At 35.3% G+C, this 20,907-nt stretch overlaps 1 pseudogene; it reads right to left on the bottom strand.

Moving 5' to 3' along the window:
* Positions 1-9,614: 9,614 nt before the first annotated feature.
* Positions 9,615-13,302, bottom strand: LOC132642742 (putative late blight resistance protein homolog R1B-8; annotated as a pseudogene).
* Positions 13,303-20,907: the final 7,605 nt, after the last annotated feature.

Here is a 20,907-nt window from a genome sequence, read left to right as displayed (position 1 = left end):
AAAATGAGTCAGTATACCGTAATGACATATTATTGCATATAAACACGTTATTGCACACATAAGTCGCGTTTTATAATGCAAGGGACCTCTTTATGCCAGAGGTAGGCCTAACGAACATTTGAAGGACAAACATGTATTTTATGTATCATTCCACAACTCCTCCTAAAAGTAATTTACAAGAATAATAAAAATTATTAAATGCCAATCCATAATACATGCCAATCCACTAATTTCATGCCAATCCACTAATTTCCTTCGGTTGTCTTCAACCTCCGGCACTAATTGAATGCTCCACGCAACCTGCGACAAAAGGTCAGTTTCTTTGAAATATTTATCTATAGAGTACTAGGTCCACATATTTCACATATTTGTCCTTCAAATAATGCACATAGATAGTGAATAGTGTCACTTAGAGTCATAGACTCATTTGGACATTTGGTAAGGTTGACTAATGAACTTAATACACCAAGGGTATTAAGCTTCCTAGGTTTAAAATGATGCATGTCCTTACAAGGTTTTGGTTTTCGCTCTACCTTAGGTAGACTAAGAGTGGGTTTACTAGACGCAAGGTTCTCGAGCGGACTACTCGAGTGAGAAGGCTACGCGGTCCCCGTTACTCGGGCACCCCGCGCATACGCCAACTCTCCTAAAATTTGGATTCTACGAAAGAAATTTGCGGGTGCGCAAAACACACCTCGCGTGTACGTGTGATAGTGTGAGTTTCCAGAAGTGGAAGAAATATGAACGGAATGCCAGTTTAAGGAAAGCAGTAATATACATATTACATAGAAGAAATGCACATAAGGAATGGAATACAAACATTTAAAAGCATATAAAGCAATTGTATAAGGAAAATAAAGCAAAACAAACAAAATGTTCCACAAATTATTTATTAACCTAAGTTGTTATGGTTAGAACCTAAGTTTCCCCAGCAGAGTCGCCAAGCTGTCACACCCTATTTTAACCGGGTTTATTTAGGAGTATGACGTATTGGTGATTCCTATTTATTTGTTTTAAGGAATCGCCACCTAATTAATTTAACGGTGAATTAGGACACCTAAATGTTAACTAAGGCAAAGTTAAAACTAAACCTCAATTAATAGTCTGCTTAACCAGTGTGATTCTAGGTAAGGGCTCTATATTATCCTAAAGGGAAGGGGTTAGGCATCCTTTAGAATCCGTTAACTTACGGTTATCCGACCAAACTTAGATTAATTAATTCAGATTAAAGATAATGTTGTTAAGCTTAAAGTAATAATTTTATTGTAAAAATGAGACTTACAAAATATAATGATTTGTATATAAATAGAAGCTTTCAAGAAAAGACCTAGCCAATTTAAACTTAAAATAAAATTATATCATATGAGTGCAATGGCGCAGAAAATCGTAGACTTATTTTTTTTTTATAAATGGAATGCAAAAGATGATGAGTTTTCTTTTCTTTATTTAATTATGCTTGGTTAAAAATAGACATGATTGATTTAAACTCGAAGAATTATTTATAAAAATAATACTTGAGTTTGTATTTGCATATTAACGATGTTTTGCAATGTTTAGATAATAAGGATAAAATGATTCTCCTCATTTAAAATATATATAATCATTCTATTTTGCAAATCGATTTTTTTTCAAAATAAATATTAGACATTATAAATGGTTTTAGCATAAAAGAAAGGAGTGATACTTATGAGGTTAATGTTAATATCTTTCTTAAATTTACTACCCATTATACTAAACTAAACCCACTAAATTCACTAAGGTTCGTCTAACTTAAGAAAATAAAAATAAAAAAAATGGTTAGTCATATAATACAAATTAACTGCATAAAATATTAAAATGGAGGAGCAAATATAGTTTAATGGGCTCAGCCAATTTTAGAACTGCCACGATCAGCTGCTGTGATTTGTTTGCTATTGGGCCTTGGCCCAAAATGTCTTCTATTCTGTTGCGGGTTGGCTGGACACAAGAGGAAGTCGTGTTGGGCTTTTAGCCCAATCAAATGCGGAGGAAACGAATCCCTCGAAATCGTATGCGATGATCATGCATAAAATGAAAGGAAAAGGATTAATATACAATCAATAAATGATGTTAAGCATATGAAATATAAACTCAAAAAACAGATCAATAAATTATGTATATTTGACGTGTTTCAATGAGGGTATACTAGCCATACACACGCGTATACATGATTCAGGCACAACGCATTACGACATAAGCAAAACAATGGACAGGAACCCAAACAGCCCCATATCGTGTGTTTAAATCAGCATGAACCGCTTCAATATGTCTAGACAACTGCCAGTTTACATTTCAGTTTCGCTGCTTACATAGGCAAACAAACAGAACCCACAGGGAGACAGCAGGCAGTTACAGATAGTCTAGTCCAAACACTCATGATAACATAATGCAACGTATAGTCTAGCAAAGCATATCATTTAGGCAGATATTTCAAGAAATTAGTCTATGACATATATACTTAAGATAGAGCATTAATAGATTTGATAATCTCAAGTCACAAAAAGGGCCATCAATCTCAGCTGAACTGAGCAGAACCACAACTATGCTGTAAAATTAATAGCAAAGCAGTTAAGTGGTCATGATAAGTTCGGGATCATCTTTTGGAATCTTTGCACATATTAGATACAGGCAAGACCATGTTCAGGAATGGGATGAAGATGATAAATATGTTAGCTTACATGAGGGTCACAATAGGATTATATGAGTGGGTCTGGACTAAATCATGTTTACATATGACAAGATCAACAATTTGAATTTCAGGCAAGGCAACAATCACAGTATGGGGGAACAGCACACAAACTCTTATTAGTGATGTTATTAGTTCATGAGTTGCACAACTTAATGATTCATACACTGATTTAGAAAAGCACCAGTTAAACAGCTCCAGTTTTAGTTGCAGGAAAATGAACCTTCACACAAAACTCAGCCCAAACATTGCTATTGTAATTTACACACTTATCATCTATCCAGAGAAGTGAATCTCTAAACACTGTTACCACGCCAGCAACTATCCTCATAGACAAAATTCAGACCACTTAAAGTTTTGAAAGGGACTAGAGGATAGACAAATGATATAAAGGAATTGACTTAGCATATGAATAGGCATGAGGAATACTGGTTTCACAAAGGGGGACACTATAAGCTGTTACTGATAGTATATAGGCATATGGGATTCCTGTTTAGTTTAGGCGAAAATCAGTGTTCAAATTCATAGGTATGGGTAAGCCCAAAGGATACAAGTGATATCCTTTAATGTGTTTTAGGACTAAAATAACACAGTACTGAAGTTGAAGCAGAAATTTAAAGTCAAAGTGTTCATGTAAAACATCTCAAACATATGACAACATCTTAGATATCAGTAAAATAAGTGATTAGACATTCTTAGACATCCTATACAGGTTAAACATCAGGTAAACAGGTGGGCATGACTACATTTGGACAACAATGATATAGAAGGCCAATTCAGATTGTCACTTATGGAAACACAAAACATGGAAGGATAGCCCAAATGGTTTCATAGACCCCGTTATGACCTATACTAATATTGACAGCATATGCGATTAAACAGGGTTTATAGACTTATACATGGTCCTAATAATCAACAACCCGGGTACTCAAATAGACTTTTAGTGAAAGAATTTAATTGAACAACCTGCTAAATACTCCCAGACAAGTTTGTTAATGACATCTTATGACTTAAATCAAACAGCACAATCGTATTAGCATGTCTTTATCCTAATCGTGCTAATTACATAATATCTAAACAATAACCTTAGCTAAGCAACCTAGGCATATAAGTATCTAACCACTAATCATGCTTGCTATTATAGTTATAACTAAGCAAAGAATATAACTTAAAACAGAATAAAATAATTTCCTAATCAAACTTACTACTGCAACTGTATTAAACACATAGCATAAACAGTATAAACAACAACTTAAATAAACAGAAAATAACTGGGGGAAGGGTTTACCTTCTTCGGGTGCAGCGAAATGAGGCCTCGAATCTTCGATCTACTTCGAACACTACCGAATCCGAGCTTGCGATGCTCGGATTCGTAACAATACCAAGGTAAATGAAAAACAAAATTGATTCGATATTTTGACTTGATAACAAAACAAGATAAAAGCTGTTAATCGAACTCGTATTTTAGGGGATTAATGGCGGCTAACGGACTTAACTTTTTAAGGGATTTCGTGCGACTCCTCCTTAGTTCGAGTTTTTCTCCGTTTTTCCAGGGTAATCCATGAACCCGAAAAAATCCCCCCTTCAACTGAATAATTGTTCTTCATTTATAGAGTGAAGACAGATATGGGGAACAAGAGGGAGTGGGGAGCAGAGGCGTGGGTGGAAGTGTCAGAGAGCGTGAGATGGAGCGAAGGGAGTGGGGTGTCAGACGAGTGGGGAGTAGAGGTATGGGTGTGACGATGTAGGAAAAACAGTGGGGGTAACGTGGGGAACAGGAGAGGATGGGGTGGCGGCTAGGGTTTAGGGGTAAAGGGAAAGGGAGTGGCAGAGAAGGGGATGGGGAGACGGTGGTGTGGTGGAGGCGACGATGGGGAGGTGGAGAAGACGGCGGAGAGGAAGCGAGGAAGAGAGAGGCGGGAGGCGAAAGAGAAGGGAAAAGGAGGTGAGGCGCGGCGCTGGTGAAAATGAGGGGAAACCCTAAGGGTTTCCCTTTTTTGAACGAGATGGGTCAGACCAGGTCCATTTATGGACCGGATCAATTTTTAAACCGGGTATTAAAAGAATGGGCTAATGAATTAAAACACGAACTGGTCTAAAAATTAGGGTAAAAAATATAGGCTGGTCAAAAATATTTATGAGTTGATTAGACTTTGATTTGGAATCCGATAAAATCAAAAATACGGACTGAGTGCAAGAAATAGTTTGGCTTCTGAACTTGAATAAAAGACCCATTTTAATTAATGATATACCAAGGGTGACAAAATATTGCTTAATACAAAAATGTGTGATTATTAGGACTCGGGTAATAAATGCGATGCGCGTGCGTGAGCTGGTACAATGCCGAAATGTAAGAAATTGTGAATTATAATAATAGTAATAAATTATAATAATAGTAATAAATAATAATAATAATAATAATAATAATAATAATAGTAACTGTAATAGAATAATGAAGTGCCGGTATTGATAAGAAGCTAATAATTATAGTAAACATAATATATATTTATTTTATTTTCTCAAAAAATATTAGAAGCACAAATAGGTATTTCGGAGGAGAGGCGGGACAAAATTGGGTGTCAACAGCCCACTGCAGTGGTGTGCGCATCTACGCGCCATGCCCGGCCGACTATAGCGTGGCACGGTGTAGTAAAATAGTGCAATACATTTATATATATGTATATACCATTATTGGGCTGGACTGGAAAAAAAACTGTGCAGGATTCCGCTTTCCTTCCGCGATGCGGAAGGAAAGCACAAAGTTCTGAAGGCTTCCGCTTTCCTTCCGCGATGCGGAAGGAAAGCGCAAGGTCCTGAGGCTTTCTGCGCAGAACTCTGTTTTCCTTCCGCAGCAATGTTCTGAGGCTGATTTTGAATGAGAAATCAAGGGTCTGATTCTTGGCTTTTCGGGGTGACATAAGGTCGTTAACCTCCGAATATTTTATGGAATTCATATCAGGTCCAAAGGAATAATCGATGACGATGAGTGAAATAATGTTTTAAAAAAAATCAATCAAACAACAAGACCTTAAGATTGAAAATACAAAGCATAAGAATGGAGTGGAATTTGTTATGGAACGCTCGTGTTTATGTACTAATTGGATTCGTGCCAAAGAAAGAGGGAAGCGAACACCTTACATACCTTATCCGTCGAGCCACCACTTAAGAATTCCTTATATCGAAGCTTGCCCTTCACCCAAGCCTATATATCGAGAAATGTATCATTAATCATACTTTCATCGCATTTCCATCAACTTATAAGTACTAATTATGGAAGACTAATTTGCACATTTCCATCAACTTATAATCACTAATTTATGGAAGTCTAATTTGGGTTACAAAAATTTGGGCAGCATTTCCCCTATATCGTCGACTTCTTCCAAATACCAAAACAACTCCCAAACAATACCAACAACATCAACAACAACATTCTCAACATTCTACAAGACAAATATATGTATTTTCATCCAAAATCTTCTTCAAACCTCAATCCATAAGCCAACAACATCAATACAACAAACTACAACTCTTATTCTTGTAACTATTCCTTAATCAATGTTAATAAGAAAAAGATTCAATGATTCATACCTTATATTCGCTAAAGTAACAAGATCTTCAATATCAACTTGTTTCCAAGCTCACTCCAACACAAAACGATATGGTAATCATGACTACAATTTATCCAGACTTCGATTAGTATTCCGTAGCTTGGATTTTGCTCAAAATCCTTACTTCTATGTGATATTTAAGACCCCTTTTGTTGCTGAAATTTCTGGAACATTTTAGAGAGTTTTTTGATGAATAAAATGGGGTTTTCACCCTTTTTATAGTGGCTGAGGCGGCAGCACTGTAGCATCACTGTAGCGGTACTGTAGCAGCCCTGTTTCTACGTTGACAGCTCAGTTTGTAACGTCTATAATTCTCTACTCCGATGTCCTATCGACGAGTGGTTTGTTGCATTAGAAACTAGACTCGACAAACTTCATTTTAGGATTTTGAAACACTTTAAAACTCCTAATATACATAGAGATATATCTCTCCAAAGTTGACTCAAAATCCTATTTCAAATTTTCAACAAACTTATTTTCCTTGATTTGCTTGGTCCCAGAGTCTTTCATAGCTTATTATATGAACTCAAACCCTCGTAACCATGAGATAAATGCTCCACGTCTAGAACGCCTAATAGATTTCACGTACACGACTACGAGGTGTAACAACGACTATTGTTCAAAGTTGAGGGGGGAATTTGATTTTTAAAGCAAAATTGGGGGGCGAAAATGATTTTCTCCCAATGATTAATATATATATATATATATATATATATATATATATATATATATATAAATATACGGATCTGTGGGAGATGATAATTTGCCGTGGAAATAAATTGTCAACATTAGGTTCCTAAATAATCGAGGAAAATGACGATTCAGATACCATTTTAAGTTTTGCACATGAATGTGGACAAATTTGAACTATTTATTGCTACCCCTTAAAGTCCTCAAGTTTTGGGATTAACGAAGGGACATTGGATAAATATTATAAGTTACATATTTAATCATTTAGCTGCACACATTTTGGGAGAACCGCACCTGAACGTGTAATTGAGTGGAGCATAAAAATAGGATTGTTGAACTTCTTATTCGCTCACCCTTTATGCAATTTAATTATCACTATTTAATTAGACATTAAATTAGGTTGTATTCAATACAGTGTGGAAAATGCTTACTGAACGTGTAAATCAAATTTCAGGTAATTAAAATAGTACCATTTAGTATTTATTTAGATGTTTTATGACATTTTGATTTATTGCAGGGACAAAATCGTAATCTAACTTTAGATGTAGGAGCTACCCACTTTTAGTATAACTAGTTTCTCGGCACGTGCGCTGCACGTATATGCCAAATCATGTAGTTCACATTTTCAGTAAATAATATCGATACAAGAAAGATAATAAAGTAAAAGTTTATGTGAATAATTAATGTGGATTGTCGTTTGGTCACATAGTTTGTCGATATCGAGATGATTGGACATTGTCTGAACCTACGAAGATGAACAATCAAAGTGTAATTAGATACATGTGATGATTTTGTTGGGCTAAACTGTCCAAAGACACTCTTAATATGATGTGATATTGTCCGCTTTGGGCCAAGCCTGCACGGTTTTGTCCAAAAGGCCTCACATAATTAAGAGTATTCAACTCTTTAAAAGTACTTTGTTTGCACACCCAACAATCTACCCCTCGAACTAAGAGTATCCAACTCTTTAAAAGTACTTTGTTTGCACACCCAACAATCTACCCCTCGAACTAAGTTCCACATTACTCATTACCATAACTCACGAGTCAGAGATATAACATGTCTGTGTGTCACCCACATCATCAAAGTATTTACGGTCATCGAAGCCCAAAGGCTGTGTATACGTCTTCAAAGCTATGCGTAAATGTCGCAAACCAGCCCATAGACTGGCAAAGGCACTTAGCCAGACCCCACGCCACACTTCGCCATCTTCATACTCGCCCCGCCAAACCATTAGCTCTGATACCAGTTGCTGGGCTAAATGGTCCATTGATACTCTTAACATGATGTGATATTGTCCGCTTTGGGCCAAGCTCGCACGGTTTTCTCCAAAAGGCCTCACATCATTAAGAGTATCCAACTCCTTATAAATAGCTCATTTTTCTTTCCAACTACCAATGTGGTACTTTGTTTGCACACCAACAGATTTTACTTAATTATTTTGCTTTTATGATATACATATCTCATGTAATATTTCCTTATAGACGATAATCCATGTATATATATGTACCTTTCATCCGTTTCAGTTGCTCTATCATAACTGAAACTCTTGTTATCCGCACTGATATCCCACTTGGTAGACCAACGTTAAGTTGGCCATGGAAGAAAACATGTTAGTGGTTATTAAAAATGAAATTCAACCCAAAGTCCTTTTCTTCTCCATGAACAAACAAAAAGTTGAGTTTTCTTGATTAAAAAATACAGTAGCAACCATTTAAAGTAGAATTGTACGAAGGAACATGGATATGACCACGAGATCGACAGAGTAATTGATATAAAAATGAATGAATAAACACTCTTCATATACCATTGCAAACTGAAGGACCTGAAATAAGCAACCAAGCAGGATAAGATCTCAAATATTTTGATATTATTGTGAGCTGAATGGTAAAGAAATTAGGAAAGACAAGCACTCAACAACATAAAATTGACTGCAGTAACTAAGGAAAAAGGACTCTGACGTAGCATTTCCATTACAGGTGCAACATGTATCCCTATATGCTGATATTGCCAAATTAACATTTTGGAAAATCAGGTACTCTGAATTTTGACAGTTCTAGAACAAGAATATAAGCCACAATTGTTTGTTGTACTTTAGGAAAAAAAGAGTATTTCAAGTTGAAGTTGAAGTCGAGAAAAAGTCCCATAGTGAACTTGCACCACAGGATCTTAAAAGGATATTTTCCTGATAGACTAAGCATGAATGAAGACAGGATATGTGACGTATAAACTGAAAGGAATTTGCATTACTATCACAGCCACTAAAATCGAGGACTGAAATAATGAATTATTTTGTACCTCAAAGGCATAAGCACATAAATAACACAGAAACTAAACATAGAAGCTAAGTGACAAACAATTTGGTCAATGTTTTGTGCCTTAAAGGCTTAATTGAGCATGAAAGAAAAAAGGGAAATTGAACAATATTTAGCATCCGATCTCTTTGGTTTCCTCAGCATTTTTTTTTTGTTCTGTCATGAGTTTATTGCTTCTTCAAGCCTCAGGTTAACTCTCTCTGACTGCATTACTTCTTGTGTTCTGCAGAATTAGATGCATTGCCCGCCATAGCTATAAGATGTAAGGAATCAAATTAACGGGTTTCAAACAGGACATATTTAACATCACCTACAATAACTGCATAAAAACTAAGAGATGACATACATGTTTTTATCACTTTTAATAGAAAAATTGAGGATTTAGACTATAGATAGTTTGTTGAAGGAAAATTACAGCATTCTAACATTAGCTTAGATCTTTGTTGGTCTTTTTTTTCCGCTTTAAGCCCCCGAGTTGTTGCTCTACTTCCGAGAGTTCTTGGTTAAGTCCAAGAGTATTTGCTTTTGCCGCTCCCACCTTTGCTTTTGCTGCTCCCACATTCTGCTCCCTAGATACACATTGGGACTACCTGCCATCTAAACAACGAAAATTAGTACTCCTATGTATGTCTATATATATCTATAGTTCAAGGAAAACTGTAGACATGTTTTTTGCTACATAAATAAAAGTGAACTTACAACTCGATTTCTACGGATCGGAGATAGTTATGACCAAGGACTTAGCGGGGAAAATAGATGGAAGGAATAGTAACGGGACCAAAGATGTGACCATCAAGGACAATTGTGAAAAACGTCTATGAGAAGAAGTTGACTATTGAAAGGATATGGCAGTTTGTTGAAGGAGAGTTACGTGACCAAACATGCTGGGCTAACAGAGAAGATGAAAAAGTTAGGGAGAAGTGCCGGGGTTCTGATTTTATACAGAAATTGAAATCAAAGGGTGCAACTATTCAGAAGATGATAGTTAGAGGGATGCCAAGTCAAAGAGGCGTCCGTGACAGAGGAGCGGTAGAAGGCAGGCGTCTATACGTTTTGTTTTGTTTTTTTATTTTATTTTTATTTTTTAAAGCAATAAGTTAAGGGTATTTATGTAATTTAAATTTCAAGTTAAGGAGTTCATGCTTTTAATATAGTATAAATATGATATGATGTTGTTGACATTTGTATCCAACCTTTATGACGAACTGTTCTTTCGATATTTATTACTGGTCCAAGTTTACAAGCCTTTTTAGCAGGTGAAAACAAGAAATGAAAGAAAACAGAAAAGACCACATGAACATATTAATTAAGAATTGACTAATAATCAAAGATGGAATTTTAACATACCATTACTTGAAGCTCATCATTTCCATAGCTTTCTTGCTCTTCTTGAATTTTCTTTGCACTAGCCTCCACAGCAGAGCCGCAATGGCGTATTTGGATCAATTTTAGTGTCATTATTTCTCCAAAACTCTGGGGAATCTCCTCCAGTTTATACAACCCAGTCAATAATAGTTGCTCAAGCATCGGAAAAGTATCACTACCTGCTTCTACCTTTCCAGATTTCCGAACATAATTTCCAGATATTTTAATTTGTGAAACACATCAACTTCATTCAGTCTCCAATCTGTTCCATCGAATCCATAATTCCCTTTGAGTTCCTCAAGATTGGGTAACTTAGCCAGCAAACCCATAACTTCCCATGGTAGACTAGTCTCTGATAATATCAATTGCTTGAGATTCGGAGAGAAAATATCCCCAGAGAGAACCATCGGGTCAATGGGGTCGTCATTTGTTTCTATTTGTAGTGTCTCCAGCTCCTTTAGGAAGAATGAGAGAATTAAGAATAGCACGCCAGTCAAGGACGCATAAATACATCAACAATCTTTAGCTTTTTTAGATTGGGAGTTCTTCTTATGATTTCCGCAACATAAGGAGAGGAATTGAGAACAAGTGTTTGCAAGTTATTGAGAAACAAAGGTTGTTGTCCAACAATATGACTTTCTGCCTCAAGAGGACTCGATATATATAGTGGCAATCCAATATCTAGATGTCTTATCTCGGACATTGTCCAGATATCTAGTGGGAACTCCAAATCTGTCCGTTCAGGATTATAAAGAATTATGGTCTGTAGATTCCTCAATTTGGCTAGTGAAAGAGCTTCATCAATTCTTGCATCAACATATCTCAAATGTACAAGCTGAGGTATTACATAAGAGAAATTGTAATCCATTGATGATACGTCCAACACCTTAAGCAGCTTGAACTGTGAAACAATGGAACAAAACCGTTCTGGAAAATCAAAATGAAAATATTCCATTGAAACAAAGGTGCGGGTTATACTTGTAATACCACTGCTATGCCTTGTAGGATAAACAGGACTCTCTAGAAGTTTAGACAGAACAATCACTCGCCGTTGATCATTTATGGCTTCTGAGAACGTGAGGTTATTCACATTCTTGACATGCATAATATTTTCAGTATGAGCTTCTCTTATGCATAGTTGGCGAAGAAGATCATGAATTTTGCAAGTTTTCATGCTTCCATTAATCCTTTGTCTACCAGCCAAAATTAAACTTCTATCAATTAAGTCTTGTAGATACTCCTCTGCCACCACTTCTAACCTTTTATTGCTTCTTGCCTTTACGAATTGCTCAGCAATCCATAGCCCCATCAACTTGGAAACACCAATCTCCCTATCTTCAGGAAAAGAGGAAACAAGCCCTCAAATATTGGGGCAAGTAACTGTAGCTCAAAGAAAGAATCGATTGTCACCTTTCAGATACCGTACCAAAGAATGAGTTCAGATTTTCCTCAACTTTCTTCCAATTATCATGCGTTGGGTCCATTTTTCCAAGAAGTCCAGCAACGACGACATCGAGAGAGGTAATCCTCGACATTGTTGTACAATATGCTTCCCTATTTTTTCTAGTAGAGGAGGACAAGGATCTTTTCTGAATAATTTTTCGATGAATAGATTCCAACTATCATCTAGACTTAGAAAAGACATACTATGAGGCAGAAAATCAGGGCAGCTGACATAATCAACAACATATGTGAGCCGCGTGGTTAATAGAATTCAGCTTTTATTGTCATCATTTGGAAATATTCTTCGCATTTCGTCCCAAGCCTCAGTACTCCAAATATCATCTATGACAATTAGAAATCTCCTACGCTTCAGACCTCTAAACACAATCTCCATCAATTGATCGTTGCTCATTTCTTGATTGCTTCCAGTGGTTGAGGAGACAACTTCAAGAAGCATTTATCTCTCATTGTATTCTTCGGAGATAGTGACCCATGCATGTTTATCAAATCGAGAACGAATAGATGAATCATCATAAACTTTCCTAGCAAGAGTTGACTTACCTATACCGCCCATACCGACAATTGGTATGACAATTAACTCATCTGTTTGGGCAGTGAGGCAATCTACGATGTTGTCCTCAGTTGCATACCTTCTTGATGATGAAGTAGTAGCAGTTGCTTCTGCTGACTTGCTTTCATGATTGTTAAACTCGATCAGCATCACCTCTTTCGTGAGAAAATAAACTTCTTTTTCCATTTCTAGCAATTCTTCATAGAAGGATCTATAAGCCCTTTCTCGGTCGTCTCCATTATCCGCTAGAATGACGCTTCTCAGGCTTGAATCAACTCTATCTTCTGCTTTGTAGACTACATCTCTGATCCTCTTTTCTATAAACTTGAGTGTTTCAATATCTTTGGCTTCCTTTGTAGTATCCTCAAGAAAAACTTGCACAGCAGATAGACTTTGATAAGCAGATTCAGCATGTTGTTGTATACAGTTTCCACAAACCAAACATTGGTTAGGTTGCAAGAGTTGCTCCAATGTATACGTAAGTGATGAAAGAGAAGCATAAGCCATTTCATTGAGTTTGAGGGGCTAAAATTTGTTCGAGATAATATGAGTTAACGGTTGTTGCAGTTTTCTTGAATAACTAAAGCAGTGCTGATGGATTTAATCTCCCCGGTTCAGTAGCTTAGTCATTATTAGGCTAGAGGTTTTTGTCCAAATGGTTTATTTTTCATCTCCCCCTTTTTCTAAATGGGGGACAAAGACTTGGTGTACTCACCTTTATCATTTTTTTAATTAACAAACTTGAATGGATTTCCAATTGGTATGTCGACAAATGAGAACATATTCTAGCCCACTTTACATTACAAAACAAGGAAATCAAATTGTTTCACTTAATTAATAGTAATATAGATATGAGATCCAGGCCTTAATAATTTCCAATTCAAAGGGGTAACTCTTTTCTTATAGCAGTTTAATTATGAGACGAGGTGTAGCGCACTAACTTTTTATCATCATCTTTAATTAAGTAATTGATGGAGTGCCACTGGGTCAAATGATCACACAATGCAGTCCAGCTCCAGTTCACACTACTAAACAAGAAAAACAAATTGTTTCACTTACTTAATCAAACTATTAATCAGGAAGAAGGATTAAGAATGGGATTCTAATCTCTCATTTAGTTCCAACACCCTAACAGACAGAGAGCCCCTGCAAGTCTTATAATGTCTTATTTAATGGAGTATTCTATTTAGCGGTTTAAAATGATAAATCTGAATTTTGAAAAGTTTGTGTAGAAAATACATGATCCCTTGGCTCTTTCATTACAATTTACAACCTAAATGAAGTATAAAAGTTGAAGTTAAGAGAAAGACACTAATTAAGGAATCGTTTTGTTCGCTGACGAAATTATTTTCGGATTACAATGCAAGGTATTTAGTACTTATGTTTTGTTTGGATCACTGCATTGAAGACGGGATATAGGGTGTACATATAGTACATAATCTAAAGATTTGTTTGATTTTAAACTAGATAAATTTGGATAACAGATTTATGGTTTACTTGCTTTTCAGAGTGTTCTATGGATAAACAGCAACTATTCTAGCTTTGTATATGTCATCTCAACATAAATAGCAAGTTACCTTCAAGACTAATATACAAGGTACAAAGAATATTTTAACTTTTCTTTTTCAAATTCCGTTAGTCTTTTCTTATGATTGCACATTTTCCCCAATTGTGTCACCATATCTTCCAAGTCATAATAAATCAAAAGAGATTTAAAATGCTACTACATCTCATTTACTCAGTGTTAACTCCACGAAACATCAGAAGATTTTCCAACTTTCACAAAGCTAGAAGTTACTCTCCAATCCTGTTTTCCTCCCATTAAAACCATATGAAATAATTTTGTTAGAGCTTCATTCCACAATCAACTCTCTACATTACACTTCTATATCAAACAAGTATATTCTGTTACTCTTCCCATGTTTTTGTATCTCTGGGGCACTAAATTGTCATAATCAAGATTAGCAAACACATCTTAGTTGCTGTACAAATTAAATATGCTGGTGTAATGTTTGTTAAAGTTTAGACGGTAACTACTGATAATCCTCCTTGGTTCGGGTGGAAAAACTAGTATTTCCATGACAATTGCCAATTTTGATCAATAAGAATAGAGGTATTATTCTTATATATAACCAAATAAAATCCTTCTGAGATTATGTTGTTGTTGCTCATTATCACTTAATATATTGTTTATAGTTAATCCAGCCTTTCAAACAACCAAGAAAAAGAAAAACTGTTTTTTTTTTTTTTTATGATTATTAGAAAGTCAAAGTTTACAAGCTCTTTTGGAAGGTGAAAACAGGAAATGAAAGAAAACAGTAATACCAGATGAACATATTAATTTAAGATATGGCTAACCCTCCTCAATAAAAGCAGCTAGTATACTTATTTATTTTTAGTCAATACCACTTTACTCCCCTAACATTTATGTGTCAGGAAATGATACCCCCTCCACATATTGAATGGGAACGATAACCCCCTTATCAAATATTTTCCGATGAGAATTTTCTTTTTTTGAGTAAAGATTTTTTTTTCTTTCTAAAATTAAAATACAAAATATGTAACTCTTATTATTGTCCATTCACTTATTCTGTTGTAAATAATGTACTTCTGTTAGGATAGCAATAAATTTCAAGTTACGTGGCATTCGTTTTATTTGCATGGGATAATTTTAATAATATACAATCCAACATAAAATCTTACATCCATGTAGCCATATTTTTAAATTACATCCGCATAGCCAACTTTTTTTTTTTTGGCAACAGTGTTTACACACACGATATACAACTTTATACACTTATGGTATAAAAATGTATAATAATGTATAAAATGGTCATTTCGGGTAATATTAGAAATATGAACCATCTCCGGTAAATATTTTATCCAAATAGACATAGAGTGTTATTTTCCCTTAAACCTTTGTGTTTTAATTGCACATCAACAATCTACCTAATTTTCTCCTCTAATATTACCTTTGGGTCATCTTTGAATTCTCTCATGTGCACCTACCACAACTTAGGTCTAAATGCTCTAACCCTTTTGAGCTCCTTCCCAACAACTAAAACACTTCGAGACATCGCTACTGTTTTCCTAGTCCTGTAGTCATTTATCAACCAAATTTTATTGAAGAAAAGTTCTTCAATTGTTGCAAAAACGAAAAAGCTTTATTTTAATGCAGTTTGGTTAAGAGAGGAAAAAAAAAGGCACCGCAAAAGTTTTTTCTATTCATGCAAACGAATGCATAACTCTAGTTTTTGAGTTTAAAATATTGGAAAACTGAATTCGAAGCTCTTGAAGAAAATACCAACAATTTTTTAAAATTTGGTTCATACAATCTTTTTTCCAAAAACTCTAAGACCTCAAACACCAATCATATCCAACCCATTAAAATTAGGGAAGAAAAATTCTTGAAATTCAATTTTAGAAAGAAAAAAAAAAAGATCTTTACTAAAAACTGAAAATTCTCACCGGATAATATTTGATAAGGGGGTTATCGTTTTGATTCAATATGTGAAGAGGATATAGTTTCCCAACCCATAAATATTAGGAGGTAAAGTGGAATTGACTCTTTTAAAAAAAACTAGTTCGTGGGAACGTGCGTTGCATGTTTATCCTAAAATATTTAGAAAAACAATTATACCGCACATGAACATAAATAAAATATGAAAAATAAAAAAAATATTGAGCATAATAAGCTCAGATAGAAAATGAATGGAGATAAACATTGAGAAAGGAGAACATATAACATAGAGAAATGGAGACTTTGCACTACGTGGGCAAATTAAAGGGCCTATAAAGAAGGTGACCTTTAAACTTCTTTAATCTATCACATAAAATATTACTCCCTCCATTGCATATAAGTGACTTTTTAGACTTTTTATTTTGTTTCAAAATAAGTGACGCTTTAGAATTTCAAAAAGAAATTAATCCTATTCTTCCAAACTTATCCTTATTTATAATCAAGAATCCTTAAATAACTTTTCTTTTTCTAAGCATTAATTAGGGGTAAGTAAACATATTCATAATTTTCTATGAGTAAGCAATTTCTTAAAGGAAGTGCATGAGCTAAAAGAGTCACTTATTATAGAATGGAGGGAGTAGTAATTGTAACACATAAATCTCCAATATAGACTATAATTACAATTAGTGTAGTTTTAAGAGCATAAAAAAAGTAGGTAACTTAAAAGGTTGATTGCGTTATTGCTCTAATTTACATTTTTATTATTTATTATAATGCAGATTTACGTTTTTTATCCAAATATATTATATAAGAATAGTGTTCGATTAAAGGGCAAAAAGAATATAAAAACTCATCAACTTTTAATAGGCATTTTAGTAATTCAATTTTTAAATTAGAGACTTCCCACTTGGGCACACGGGTTGCGCGTGTATCTATGTAGATGTGCAATTTTTTAAAAGAATATGTTCGAGTTACAAAACAAAGACAAGAAAATTGTTATGTTTTGCTAAATAATGAATGTAAATCCCTGTTTAGCTAACTCAATATCTCATTATCGGAAAAAAAAAATGTAGCCTTACCCTTAAAAGCTTTGGAATTATTGTCACGCCCCGAACCATGCCCTGGACGTAACATGGCACTCGGTGCCTTACTGCATGTGACCGAGCGAACTACATGGCTTGCTGAATCATCATGAGGCATACATAAGCGGAATATGACATAATCATGATGAGCCTAAACATGGGATATCATAATTATCAAATAAAAAACTTGTTTTAAGAAAACATGAATGTGGATTGTCATAGATAATGAGCCAAAGATGGCTATACGACTCTAAACATCTGACATAACTTAACTGTCTAGTCTATGAAACCTCTAACATGAGTCTGAACTGCTAAACGTAACTGTCGGGACAAGGCCCCCAGCATACCTTAAATGCATAACTAACATAAAGTAAATAATGACTAAACCCCGAAGAAGATGGGGCTCACCAAAAGCTGATACGTGGGTGGTCCTAGGGAGTAGATCTGTCGTCTTGTGTATCTGTACGTGCATCGTGAAATGCAGGCCCCTGGGCAATAGAAAGGGGACGTCAGCATATTGAATGTACTGGTATGTAAAGCAACTGAATGAAATAAACATGACACATAAAATAACATGATGAGAGCTGGAACTGAAACTGAAACCTGGTCATGAACATGTGTATCTGACATGGACATAAATACATATATAACATGGATAAAAAAACATTTTAAAAGTTAGGAAAGCATTAATGTAACCGACATGTAACCACCACATTGACACGTGGCGTCTGATCTCTGCCCGACCAGCTAAACCGTCTTGTACCTTGCCGGGATACAAGACGTGAACATGACATGAATGGATCCAAATCCCTCAATGGGGAAAATATGAAGGAATCGTCCTACTGGGCTGAGCGATCCTTATCCTACGTTGGCATACGTAGTTTCAGGTATGAAACCTTCTCGGTAATCTGCGCAACTCCCAAAAACATGAACATGATATAGTTGGCTAAGAAGCCCATGATTTTCGTGAAATAACTTGTAATCATGATTTCAGGAAATAACTTGTAAACATGGTTTCATGAAATAACTTGTAATCATGGTTTCATGAAATAACTTGTAATTAGCATGTATGTATCTTGAATCATGGCATGAAGATAATTATATAATACCATTGCTCGAAAACTTGTAGACATGTAGGATATTCATGAAATAAGCATTTTTGTTTAAAAACATGCATGCAAGAACCCATGTAATACGAGATATGGGTGTTCATGGATTACGGACAGATTCTCAATAATCATATGGAGTTATTAAGAACACAATGATAGAATAATAGCAATTCATACATAACCTATTCATGGATATGGACCTAGGATTGTCATGAACATGGTGTAGAAACCCTAGTTTTCGTAAAGATTCATACTTTATGGAATAAGAAGCATGGGGAAGAACACTAGTGTTCCCACACGTGGATAGCAACCGTACATACCTGGTAATGCTCCAAAACTTAAATTAAAGACTTGAACTTTGAAGAAGGTTTCCAAAATCCAAAATCTTGAATCTTGAACCTTAAGATGGGTTTTCTTGAAACCCTAGGTTAGGAATGATGATTTCTTGTTTAGATTACAAGGATATATATTAGAATTGACTTGGAATTATTAGAATAGGCTTACCTTGGTGTTCTTGATGATGAGAGAGAATAGAAGGTCATTCTAGGGCTTGGGGGTGTGAAGAATGAAGTGAAAAAACCTTAAAACGAAGTTTTAAAACTGCTGTCGGACCTGTTTTACGCCCCATTTTATGGCCTGTAAAAGTTTTACGGACCTTAGATCCCACCGTAAATCAAGGGCATTTTACATAAATAGCAAACATTTGGGGTTTAATCAAAGTGCATAGCTAATGTTTCAATATTTACGTTCTGTAGCAAATCAGCCTAGCTCCCACATGTGTATTCAATTTTTTATTTAGCTGTATTCATGAATACAACAATTTTTTTTTCACTGTATTCATGAAATAACTATCTGTATTCATAAATTGGCTTGTTGTCTTCATGAATACAACGAGTAAAAACTGAATACATATACACCAATAATTACACAAATATATCATATTTTCCGGTATGTATACAACAGATACAGGCGAAAAATACAGTATAAAACATTCATACACCAAAAAATTAACAAAGATGCCATATTTTCCGGTATGTATACAATAAATACAAGCGAAAAACATTGTATACACGGTAAATATACAACAAAATAAAGCAAAAATCTGAACTTTTTCCAGATCTGACCGGAAAAAATTCTGGCGAATCCAGATCTGACCGGAAAAACTTCCAGCGAATACAATCTGACCGGAAAAAATTCCGGCGAATACAGCGAAAATCTGGACATTTTTTTTTCGACGTAGATCTGAGTTTTTTTTCTTTTTTTCTGGCATAGATCTTAGTTTTTTTTCTTTTTTGCTTCCAACAATGCTTAGATCCGTCGGTATTCTGGCGAATCCGGATCTGACCAGAGCAGTGGGGAGAAGAGGGACGGCATTTTCGCCGGAGAAGATGCACGGCATTTTCGCCGGAGCAGTGGAAAAAAGGGCACGGCATTTTGGCATTTTCGCCGGAGCAGTGGAAAAAAGGGCACGGCATTTTCGCCGGAGCTCCGACGGCGGTGGTGGCAAGCGGCGGATCAGTGGGGAGAAGAGGGGGCGGGGAGAAAAATGGGAGGGATGGGTTGGAAGTGAATAGTGAGATGAGTATTCTATTTTGTGTGTGTATATATATATATAGTTACTAAATAGTATTAATACACAAATGTTTGCTATGAGAAGTAATTAAGTTAAACTATAGCTACTAAATGTTAATACCCACTATATGTTTGTTATATCATGTAGTTATCCCGTAAATCAATTACAATGATTTGGGATTTCTGGAACAGTTTTACGGCCCAAATCTACGGCCCGTATAATTTTTATGGCCCGTAGATTCCACCGTAAATCGGCAGAACACTGTTTTAGTAAAACGGGTATAACTTTTTGTACAAATATTTGTTTGACCTCCATAATATACCATTGGAAAGGTATTTCAAAGATCTACAACTTTCAAGGAGGAAATTTTCCCAAATTCCTTACATATTTTTCCGTATACTCATTTTAATTGAGATATGATGCAAACTCACTTGAAAACACGCTTCGTAGGGTTAGCTTCTGACTTTCCTTTGCTCAAGGACTCTTCTCATGTCTTGATTGGGCTTCAAACACCATTTATACACTATTCAAATTGGATTCATCATACCTCGTCTTACGAGTCAAATCTTAGCCTGAATGCACGAGGTGTTACAATTATCCCTTTTATATATATAACCGATAGCATTAAATTTCAAGGAAGATCATCAAGCTATTGCCCTTTTGTTAATTCATCTTCTTGCACCAAAAATGTCGCTATGTCATTTACGTGAACAGTTTATTATAATTTTGGTTTAACTTTTATACGTTAACTATTTTTCTATACTCTTAAGATGCTTAAAAGCAATTAAGCAAGTATAGGATATTAGTAAGATAGAAATATTAGCGGCTTTTTGCAACCGAAAAATTATGCTAATAATTTGATACCAGAAAGTGCTTTCTCTATGAGGTGTAACTAATAATTCAATGCTATCAAGAAACGGAGTTGCAAGATGGGAATTCTATTTGGCATGTGGAATACAATTCAAAACAAGCAGATTACATTGAGAC

This window comes from Lycium barbarum, chromosome 5 (genome assembly GCF_019175385.1).
Source record: "Lycium barbarum isolate Lr01 chromosome 5, ASM1917538v2, whole genome shotgun sequence".
In the NCBI taxonomy this organism is placed as follows: Eukaryota; Viridiplantae; Streptophyta; class Magnoliopsida; order Solanales; family Solanaceae; genus Lycium; species Lycium barbarum.
This window is presented reverse-complemented; position numbering and strand designations above follow the sequence as displayed.